The 11,065-nt window shown below is 57.6% G+C and overlaps 1 long non-coding RNA gene across 1 annotated transcript in view; it reads left to right on the forward strand.

The window, feature by feature from the left end:
* The window catches only part of LOC142863072 (uncharacterized), a 124,650-nt gene extending 117,488 nt beyond the window's left edge, over positions 1-7,162 (forward strand). Inside the window, exon 4 of the long non-coding RNA XR_012913949.1 lies at positions 6,026-7,162. This is a non-coding gene — a long non-coding RNA (uncharacterized LOC142863072). The remainder of the gene's footprint in view (positions 1-6,025) is intronic.
* Positions 7,163-11,065: the final 3,903 nt, after the last annotated feature.

Here is an 11,065-nt window from a genome sequence, read left to right on the forward strand (position 1 = left end):
GGCGGCAGCAGCAGTGGCGGTGGCGGTGGACCCCAGCGGGAGAAGCCCCCCTGCGGGCGGGGCGCGGGTCCTGGGAGCAGAGCTGCAGCTGCTGTGTTTGGTTTCCCTTTGGCCCCGGGGATTTAGATAAAAGGGCTGCTTTTATTGATCGGGGAGATGGGGGAGGGAGGAGGCTCTAGAATTCAGCCTTTGCCTTTTTGTTTCTCTGAGCAAACATTTATTGAGCATTTACTCCACGTTCAGGCACCGCGCTAAATGCTTTCATGTGTTACCAGGTTCAATCCTCGAGGCAGCCCTGCTGTTGGAGTCTCCCTACATCCGGCTCTGCAGGAGACGAAAGCTCAGAAAGGTTAAGTCACCTGCCCAAAGTCACACAGCTTGCCAATGGTAAAGAGCCTGGGTCCTGGAGACCCCTGTCACCTGGACCATTGCGACAGCCCCTCAGTGCTCCCCTTTCTGCCCTGTACCCCCCATCCACCTGCTCCCCTGCCCCCAGCGTGGTCTCTCGAGAACTCAGCCCTGCGCTGCGTCTGCAGTGGCTCCCTTTGCGCGTGGCGTACAGTTCCCCTGTGGTCTGAGCCCGTGCGACCTTACCCCAAGAGACCCCCGAGCCGTGCCTTTCCCTCCTGGGCCTTTCTCCCTCGCGCCTTCCCTTCCCCAGGAACACCTGTGTCCCGGCCTCCTGCCTGACTCTCTAGGCAACACCCCAAGTCACGGCTCAGCTCTCTCCGGCCCCCGCAGGCCCAGCCGTGGTCAGACGGGCTCCAGGTTCCGGAGGGCAGGGGTTGTGTCTCGTCTTTCTGCTGTCCTCGAGGGAGATGGCACTGCGCCGCCTCGCAGGGAGACACGCACCTTTTGCCCCTGCGCCCTGATGTCCAAGGCGCCTCGCAGCCGGGAGCTGCCCTGTGTCCCGCCGGCCAGGGCCGTCCGTGGCAGGGGCCCATCGCTGGGGGAGGGCTTGGCGTGGCGGCCGCTCCTGGCCTGATCGTGAAGTCAAGGCAAGAAGGAGTCGGTGGGTTATCTGAGCTGAAGGCCCGAGCTCTGGCCAAGTGGGTGGGCTGCCTGGTTGAGGCAGGTGGATTAACAAGAGCCCAAGGGACCACCATGCGGAAGGCAGGAGGGGGCTGGGCAGGGACACCGGGCCCGCACAGGGGCACAGTAAGAGGGCAGGGTGGGGCTGCTGGTCGCGCAGGTGCTGCCTGGTCAACAGGAAGGCAGGAGAGTGGGGATTATCCAAGCTGAGATCACAGAGACAGAAGTGCATCAATGCCATTTGCTGAAATGAATTAGGACCCCAGCTGGGTATTCAGGTTGCAAAAAAAACCTGCAGGAGGTATTACCGGGGGATCAGTGTCACCCACTCTAGTTAACGAGCTGATAATGCTTCCATGGAAACTCCTTCCGAGTCCTAAGGGGAAGCCTGCGTTATTGCCTTGGCGAAACCTTCGGGGGCCTCAGTTTCCCTGTCTGCGGCATGAGGTCCCAGGCGTAGCGGCCCTGCTTTCAGTGGGTGCCTCTGAGCATCGCAGTGCCAGCCAGGTGGTGGCGTCCCAGGTAGACGGACTCCCGGGCACCTGCACCGTGGGCAGCGACGGGGACAGCCTGAGCGTGGCCACCCGGCTCCTCACTCCAGCAGTCACCGCAGGGCGGGACGGGACGTGGCTCTCCCGCCTTGCTGCTGCTGGAAGGCCACGTGTCATGGGCAGGTCACGTCGATTCTGAGTCCTCATAGAAGTTTCCGGCCGGGGGCTTCGCCCTTAGGGAGTTGAGTCTTGCCACGGGCAGAACTCAGCCTGCGTTTAGGGCACAGGTCGGTTCGTTCACCCTCTAGCAGGGTGGGGGGGGTGGCTGGCACTCCCACTTGTACAACGGAGCTGATGAGGCGCAGGTTGGGTAGGTGGCATCTCGTGGCCACACAGGTGAGTGGCAGAGGTAGGTGGGAGTCAGGGGTGGCCTACTTGAGTGCTCGTGGCGTGGACGGCTCTCTGCTGGCCTCGGCACAGGTCGGGCAGTGACTGGTTCTTCCTCTCCCCTTGCCCTCCCCCAGCACGTGGACCGCAGCACGTACCAGCCACACTCCCCTGCGTCTGGCCCTCGTGGGACTGGCAGATTGTGGCCAGGATGGCTCTTCGGCTCTTGGCCCGTGGTCTGCACGTGTGAGCAGCAGCCCTGCCCTCTCCGAGGGCGTCACGCCCGTTCTGGCAGCCGCTCTCGGTGCCGGCGGCTCGGGGCAGCCTTGCTTGTTTCCCGTCAGTCCCCGAGCGCGATGGTTCGTATGAGCACAGAGGAGCGCGATTGCCTGTGGTCACGTGCTGGCGGGCAGGTGCGCACGGCCGACAGGGCACCTCCACGCCCGTGCCGGCGTCGAGGGCCACTTTGCCGGAGGAGGTGGCAGGTCGTCCGGAGCCGTGGCCAGGGCCGTGGGCTGCTGCGCAGCCGTGTGAACGTCCAGGGCAGAGTGCCAGCGTGGGCGGAGCTGAGCCCCCGCGGCGAACAGGCCGTGCTGCTCTCTCCTTGGGTGACCTTGAGCAAGTGGCGCAGGCTCGTGCCCGAGAGAGAGGGGGTGACGGTGATGGTGATGGTGGTGGTGATGATGATGAAGATAGACACAGGGTGTGGGGCACGTGAGGCCGAGCAGGAGCCCTGGGTCCCGCAGAGCACCGTGGTAGTGGGGCGATTACTAGCGCCCAGACCCGCAGGACAGCCTCCTCCCGGGGCTCCCGCCCTGCCCAGAGCCGCCGCTGCGCAGAGACACACGAGATGGCGTTAAGGTCCCGGCGTCCCTTGCCCGATCAGTCAGGCTAATCTGCCTGCCCCTCGATAAGGGGTGGGATCGGGTTTCAGGGAGATTTTCCCGGGATTACTCGCAGTAGCCGCTCAGTCTAGACAGCCCTCTCGGTTACAGGGGCACAGACAAAGGCGAGAACGGGAGTGCCCGGCCACGAGGCGGCAGGTCTCGTGGGACACCTCCTCGGCCCCCTCCACCCCCCGCCCGAGGCGGGCAGGGGAGCCGCCGGCCTGTGGGCTCTGGTCAGCGCAGGCGGGGCCTGACCCTGGAGTGTCCCGGGCTGCGCGCCAGGGAGTCACCCCGGCTAGGTGTGGCAGGGAGTGTGGCACGTGCTTTGTGCTCAGCTCCTGCAGTGCTTGCGTGAGCCAGTCGAGTTTGCTGTGCCCATTTTACAGATGAGCACAGTTGGGCATGGGGAGGGGAAGCCCCACCGCTGGAAAGTGGGGTCCTAGGACTTGAATAGAGGCCTGTCCTTGGCGCTAGCCTGGGAGCCTAGGGGAGCGATTGGCCGGTGACAGCAGGGCCGCCCCAGCACCGAGGGGACAGGCACAGGCGGGGGGTGGGGGGCGTGCTGACCCCTCATCTCAGGAATCAGGGCACGGGGAGTATAAAAAGGTTTCTTGTGTGCTGCTCTTCGGCACACCCTTCCTGCCACAAGGTGCCAGTGGGTGGCTGGGGTGTGTCGTGGTGCGTGGCCTGTCTACACTCTCCTGTCTGGGTTCCCAGCCTGGTTTGGCTACTTCCTTGCTCTGTGCCCTGGACAAGTCACCTGTGGACATCGGTGTGTAAAATGGGACATCGTCTGTAAAATGGGAGTGATGTTTGCCCTGTCCGGCAGTAGCACTGTGTGAGTCGCTGGGGAGGAACACGCGTGAATTACGTGGCTTGGAGACCGTGGCGTGCTGTGCCCGTGCTGGTCACCAGTTCCTAGCACGCCTGCTGCCGGAGGTAGCCACGAAGGAATGACTGCAATGGCCCCCTGCAAAAACAGAATCAGGGACTCTGGGCTGCCCCCTCTGCACTCCCCCAGCCCGCCCGGCCCAGGAGTGTGGGGAGCAGCACGGCGGCCAGCTGCTCTCGGTGGCCGTCGCCCCAAGGCCACACGCCCCAGGGAGCTGCATGCCGCCGTGGGCCCTCTCTCCAGCGCTTCTGATAGTGGGTGGGAGACACGTCCCGGCCCCCAGTGGCATCCTGGGGACAGGTGGGGGTGGCCCTTCCCCGTGTGTCCCCCTGGGCTGTCGCCGTGGCTGGCTGGGACGCAGGGCCCGCGCTTCTCAGCCTTTGGAACCGAGCCTGGGGAAGAGCCCCGAGACAGCCTCTGGGGCTGCCACGTGCACTCTGGCGTGCGTCTGTGCACGCGCGGGATGAGACAGAGACAGACAGACAGACCCGGCTCCTGGTCCTCTGACTCGTCCATCTCGGGTCTGGAACGGGCTGTTGCGACGCCGCGTTGCTCTCGTTCTCTGCTCTTCCTCTGCGAAAGACAGCTCGAGAGGGTGAGGCGACGCTGATTTATCTCACGGGTCAGCTTTTCCCAGAGCAGCAACCCCAGCCATAAGAGCAAGACACGAGGACAGCAAAGCGGGCAGGTTCCGTGGGTCCCGGGGCGTTGCCTCCTGCACAGACGGCCCCGCCCCAGCCGTCTCTGCTCGGGCTCCGCGTCGGGCGGCACCCTTGTCCGTGAGCCTGTGAGGCGGCGGCTGCACGGAGCGGGCCTGGGTGGCCGAGACGGCTCTGCCTTCCCTCCCCTGCGTCACGCAGCTGTCCGGCCTCTGCGCTGTGGCCTTCAGGTCGGAGGGGGCGTAGCGAGGGCTGGGTGGGAGCAGGTGTCTACATGGCAAGGGACGCAGGAGAGGCAAGAGGAGCTCGTGGAGGAGGTTTGAGTCCTAGTGACCCGAGTTCGAGGCCTGGGTCCATCATCTGCCTGCTGTGTGACCTGGGCAAGTCGGCCAACCTCTCTCAGCCTCTGCCTCCTCATCTGTGGAATGGGGAGAGTGACAGGACGTAAGGCTGAGGCCGTCGTGAGGACGTGTCTGAGACGGCGGGTCCTGTGCCGGGGAGGCTGGCGCGGGCACCGTCGGCAGGGCAGGGAACCGCTGGCAAGGCGTCCGCCGTGGGCTCTGCAGGTGTGGGGCTCGCCCCGCGTGATTGGCCTTGGGGGCCTCGACGCATTTCCGTCTTTACAAATGCATTAACAATGCTGCTGGGCTCAGAAGAGAAGCCAGCCCGACGTAAGCGTGGCCCGCTCTTTGGAGCGGAGAGTCCCAACCCCCGCCAGGCCGGGCTCGGCTGCCCCCAGCACGGCGAGCAGAGCCGCAACGAAATGGGCACGCGCTCGCGGACGTGACTGTGCCGTCAGCATCCGCGGATCTGGTGGACCCTCATCTTGTCCGCATTTAGCCAGCGAACGATGTCAGCGCCAGAGAGGAGGGAACCGTGCCCGTGGGTGGAAACGGCGACATTCCTTGCAAAAAAGGAAACCGAAGAAGCAGCTTTGCCGCCTCCTCTCTGTAGCGCCTCGAGTCGATTACTTGACAGCTCTGGGCCTCAGTTTTCTCAGTCTGTGCAATGGGATAATTCTCGTTTAATCTATCCACTGGGCTGCACAGACGATCACGTGAAAGTATACACCGAGAAGATGTTAAGTATGAAACGTTACGCTGCCGTGTAGAATTGTTACTGACGGAGGAACTAGTGGCATGTGGATAATCACCACTGGCAACAGGTGATTTGTAAGATTCCGCTGTTAAATTTTAAGTTTCTGAAATCTAGGAGTGACTTGAAAACTATGTCAACTAGGACAACTGTTTTCCTGTCTAGGAACCCATGCCCTGTGGTTTTTACTATTAATTACACATCCTTTTATCATTTTAAATAGAGCAGAATCGACAAGACTTAACCTATTCTTGTTGGCCTGACTATTAGGAGCGTTAGCAACGATTGACAGCTCTCACAGGCCCAGCACTGGCTGCGCTTCAATTGTATTGTTGTATTTAGTCCTCATCACACACCAGGAGGCAGACTGTATGACTGCTAATGCTATTTTATGGTGGGGGCACTGAGGCTCAGGGAAGCAAGACAGTTTGCCCAGAGTCATACACCTAATACGAGGTGACATAGAGGGGTTTGAACCCCTGGAATTTGTCCTCAGTATGGTCAATGAGTCAATAACAAATATTTGCCCTTTTTTCCCTTCCTCCTCTCTTTCTTTTCGTCTTTCTTTTTTCGATCATTCAGTTGAAAAGCCTTCAGGTTCTGTGTGCCAGACTGAGAAGCTTGGCCAATGCGCTCCCCAAAAAGCAATGATGAAACTGTCAGAAACCACCATTTCAGGGCTCTACAAACTGATCAGGATCATACATTTTCTGGTAAGAATGTAAAATGTACATCTATTTTGAAAAACAGTTTGGTTGTCTCTTAAAAACTTAAACTTACTGTCCAACCTGATACCCACTTCCGGGTGTCGACCTGTGCTGGTGTTATAACAAGGTTGTAACAGATCACTGCAAATGTAGCGGCGTAACACAGGTTCGTGATCTTGCGGTTTGGGGATAGGTTAGAGCCCGCCAGGGTCTTGCCGGCCGCAGTCGAGGTGTGAGCAGAGGACTGTGCTCCTTTGTCGGGGCCTAAGGGAGAGTCTGTCTCCTTGCCTATCCTGGCTTCCAAAGGTTGCCACAGTTCCTTGGCTCATGGCCTTATTTTTTATCTTCAAAGCCAGCAGCGTGGGCCACGTCCTTCTCACATCGTTTCCTCTGACATCCTCGTCTGTCTCTTCCACTTGGAAGGAGCCCTGTGATCAGGCTGGGCCTAATCCTGGTTATCTCACTTTCTTAAGGTCAGCCGATTAGCAAACTTCATTCCATTCGCAACCCTAATTCCCCTTCGCCGTGTAATATAGTCACAGATTCTGGGGATTAGGACGTGCACATAACATAAATAATCCAGGATAATCTTGCTTTCTTAAAGTCAGCTGATTAGCAATCTGGGAGCTCGATATTGTGCCTGCCACGCTACTTAAGATAAACGAAAATATGCGTCTACGCAAAGACTTGCACGCAAACGTTCGTAGCGGCAAGATACATAATGGTCCCACACTTGCAGCAACGGAAATGTCCCTTAATTTGGTTAATGGATAAACAAAGTCTGAAATATCCATAAAATGAAATACAATGTGGCAATAAAAATGAAGGAATTACTGACATGGTACAACGTGGATGAACTTCAAAAACTGTATGCTGAGTGAAATAAGCTATAGACAAAAAAGACGTAATTCCCTTTGTATGAAATTTATGGAAGAGGCGGATCTAAAGAGAAAGAAGGCAGGTCAGGTTGCCTGGGGATAGCAGGTAGCTGCAGACAGGCACCGGGCGTGTGTGGGGGTGATGGAAGTGTTCTAAAACTGAGTTGTGGTGAAGGCTACACAACTCTATAAATGTACTTAAAAATCATTGAATCATAGTACGCTTAAAGTGAGTTAATTTTATGGTAAATAATTTATAATTCACTAAAGCTATTTTATAAAGAAAGTCCCAACAGGGAATAGTTCCTGGCGGAGGTTCAAAGCCATATGAGGAAGGCGGCAGCCTGGTGGTTGGAGAATTCGGTTACACACAGAGGGATGGACCAGATACGTCAATATACGGAGGGTTCCAGAGGCCAGTGTTCTCTGTTGGAAAAGGGAGTTATAGATATGGAAAGGGGAAGGTAGGATGAACCCCGTGTTACTGGAGGTATTGGTGTGGACCCATGGTTTTCAACATAGGTAAGCATAGAAATAAACATAGATGTAAATGTGTGATATAGACACACAGTCATATGTCACCTAACCATGGATATGTTTTGAGAAACGTGTTCTTAAGCAATTTCATCGTTGTTCAAACGTCACAGAGTGTACTTGCATAAACCTAGATGGGGTGGCTGCTACGCACCTGGGCTCCGAGGCATCGCCGCCTGCTCCGAGGCTACACGCCTGTGCAGCATGCTACCGTGCTGAGCACTGCAGGCCACGGAACACAATGGCAAGTATTTACATATGCAAACATAGACAAGGTAGTATAAAAACATGGTGTTATAATCTCATGGGACCACTGTCATATATGTGGCCCACTGTTAACAAAAACATCATCGTTCAACACACGACTGTGCACACACACCTACACACAGGCACGGGAATGTTTCTGGGCCCTTTGTCCTGGGGGGGCCTGGAAACGATGATACTGACATAGCCCATGGCGGACCTGGTTGCCGTTTGCTGTAGGCTGATGGTTTCCAATGCTGTCTTCCCCTGAGGGGACAGAACTCCTTGGAGACACGGCTGATTCCAGGGCTGGGACAGGAAAAACTCAAGATAAGCCTGGAGCATCTCTTTATGTCAGAAAGCACGGATGTGCCCAAAGTGGGATGCAGACATGTCAAAAGGACATGGAAACAGCTCGAAGGGGCTGCCACCGGCCCGATCTGAGACATTTGAGGAGCAGAATATATAAGGATAGTAATGGATTAAAAGCCATTAAATAGTCATGCATGAGCTCACGCTGGTATAAATAAGTAAGTGTGGAAGAAGAGAAAGCTGCTCCCCACGGTGGAATGCCAACTGGCCAGCGTGCAAGAAACGGTGGGGCTAGGAAGATCTCCATTCGGCAGTTGTTGTGCTAATGATTAACTCAGGAAAACGTAATTGCAACTGTTTCAAGCTAAAAATAAATATATGTGTATGTGTGTGTGTGTATTTGCGTGCTGCAACGTGCCAGGCTCCATTCTGGGACACGGCTCAGAGCCTACTCACGGATGTGCCGCTGTCTGTCCTTGCCCTGCGTGGTGGCAGGGCGCATTTTCAAGGGTGTCTTTTCATGTGGTTGCACAGTCCCGCGCATCTCTGCGCTTGGCTGGCAGCTGGCAGGTTTCGAGGGTGTTGGCGTTCCACCTGCAGGGGTCCCGGTAACCGTGTGCTCTGGCGAGGCGGCCACGCACACGAGCTCACCCGTGCGTGTCGCGGGCTGGGAGGGAGGTGCCCGGGGAGACGGGGATGAGCTTGCTGGGCTTGGAGGTGGTGGCGGCTCTTCTGGCTGCTGAGAGGCCTCGTGGCCTGTTCGTTGGCCCCTACAACATCCTGCAGAGGTGAGATGGCCTGAGAGCTGCATTCCGTGCTGTGAACTGACCGCGTCTGGTGTGTGGGGAACATCCAGTTTCTTAGCGCGGCTTCTCCTGCACGTAAAGTCTCGCTCACGTGAGCGTCAGCGCCCTGCGGCCACGCCGGAGCCCAGAGGCTGCCGAGTGGGGCCGGGTTGGCCGAGACCATCCGCAGAGTGAATTGTCCACAGACGGCCACGTGCGAGGTGGCTGCAGAGGTTCCCTCCAGGGAGACACCTGCCAGATGGTTCTTAGATTCAGCAGAGCCTCGGTTGTCACGGAGCGGGGTAACTGCGGCTCCTGCTGGGAGACAAACGCTGCCTCTTCACTTGCCAGTCCGCACGTCCCCCAGGCCGCCTCACCTGCAGGCTGGCCGGGCCGCTGTGCCACCTGCAGCTGTGCCTGTCCTTCCTGCCCGGGGCCTGGGAGGAAGGCAGTGTGGGGAGAGAGTCCCCAAGCAGCTGCTGTCCACGGAGACCGCACTGCCAGCGACACCTCTGGGCTCGGGACAGGGGACACGACAGATGGCCCTGGGCTGTGGGAAGCCGTCCCAGGAAGTGTGGTCCACCACTAACAAATAGACGATCATCATCCCGGAGCTGGAAACTTGGTTTCCGGACTGACTTTATGAGCTGTTTGTGTTGGCCTCTCTCCTCAGGACACCGTGGCCAGCCGGGGCAAAAGGGCGATTGTGCCTGTCCGCTCCGACATGGCCATTGCGAGACAGAGGGGCGGCCGGCGGGGGACTTTTCGGATAGGGGTCGGGGAGAGCCGTTCTTGGCAGGGCCTGGTTTGGGTTTGGGCCGGGTGCTGTGTCGGGAACAGCAGTGGGGCGTGCAGTGCCAGCGCAGGCCCCGGCAGCCGGCTCGCGTCGTTAGAGGGGGGTTTCTTCCAAGGCACAGCCATCGTGCGCCAAGGAGGGCCAGCTCGTGCAGCCGTGTGGCCTGTGCGCCAGGGCCTTCAGGGCTCTCCTGGCCCTCATGGGGCGTGTCCCGTGGCTTTAGGAGCACCGGCTCTCCGCGTGCCCACCTGCACTGGGCCCGGGAACATCCAGCCCTCAGTGGTAGTGTCTGGCCCCAAGTCTCATGTCTGCCTAGCAAATGAGGCAATATATGCAAATATCTCCCCTCTCCCTTTTCAAACCCAATGTTCTCATCTATTATTGAAGGGGCCAGATTAGAGACCTGCCATGGTTTCCTACAGATAACATGATGCCCACAAAGCCACCTGCCTGGCATCTCTCAACAAAGGGTGTGGTGGCTGTCCCCATAGGTAGCCTGTGGGCAGCGAGCTCATGGGGGGCAGGGGGTAGATTTCATCCCCCCTGGCATCTGTTAAGATCTTCTGTCTGTCTGTCTGTCTGTCTGTCTATCTATCTATCTATCTATCTATCTATCTATCTATCTATCTATCTATCTATCTATTTTTAGAGACAGGGTCTTGTTTTGTTGCTCAAGCTGGAGTACAATACATAGCTCACTGCAGCCTCCACTCCTGGGCTCAAGTGATCCTCCCACCTCAGCCTCCCGAGTAGCCGGGACCTCAGGCATGTACCACCATGCCTGGCTAATCTTTTCTATATATTTTTAGTTGTCCAGCTAATTTCTTTCTATTTATAGTAGAGATGGGGTTTTACTCTTGCTCAGGCTGGTGTCGAAGTCCTGAGCTGAAACGATCCTCCCGCCTCGGCCTCCCAGAGTGCTAGGATTACAGGTGTGAGCCACCACGCCCAGCCTGTGTTGAATTCTTGCACTCCACATCTTCCTCTACTTTGCTGGTACAATTTTGGTCCACCTTTTACCTCTCTCACCCTTTTCTGCTTTTTGGCTTACAGATTGTTTCCCTATTCTTTCAGCTCTCTCTTTTTTTTTAGAGACAGGGTCTTGCTATGTTGCCCAGGCTAGCCTTGAACCCAGCCACCATACTGAGGGCTGACTGTCCACTGCTCTGCCATCCTCCCTGAGGCCACAGGGGACCATTAACATCCCCATTCCCAGCTGAGGAAACTGCATCCCAGAGAGCTCGAGTCCGGCGCCCACAGGGACACAGGAAACAGTGGCAGAGGTAGGAGTGGCCCCGGCGTGTGGCCTTCAGAGCAGTGTCTTCCAGCACGTGTGGCCAGCCAGGACGCTGCTGTGCCCCCTGAGA

This window comes from Microcebus murinus, chromosome 21, assembly GCF_040939455.1.
Source record: "Microcebus murinus isolate Inina chromosome 21, M.murinus_Inina_mat1.0, whole genome shotgun sequence".
NCBI lineage: Eukaryota > Metazoa > Chordata > Mammalia > Primates > Cheirogaleidae > Microcebus > Microcebus murinus.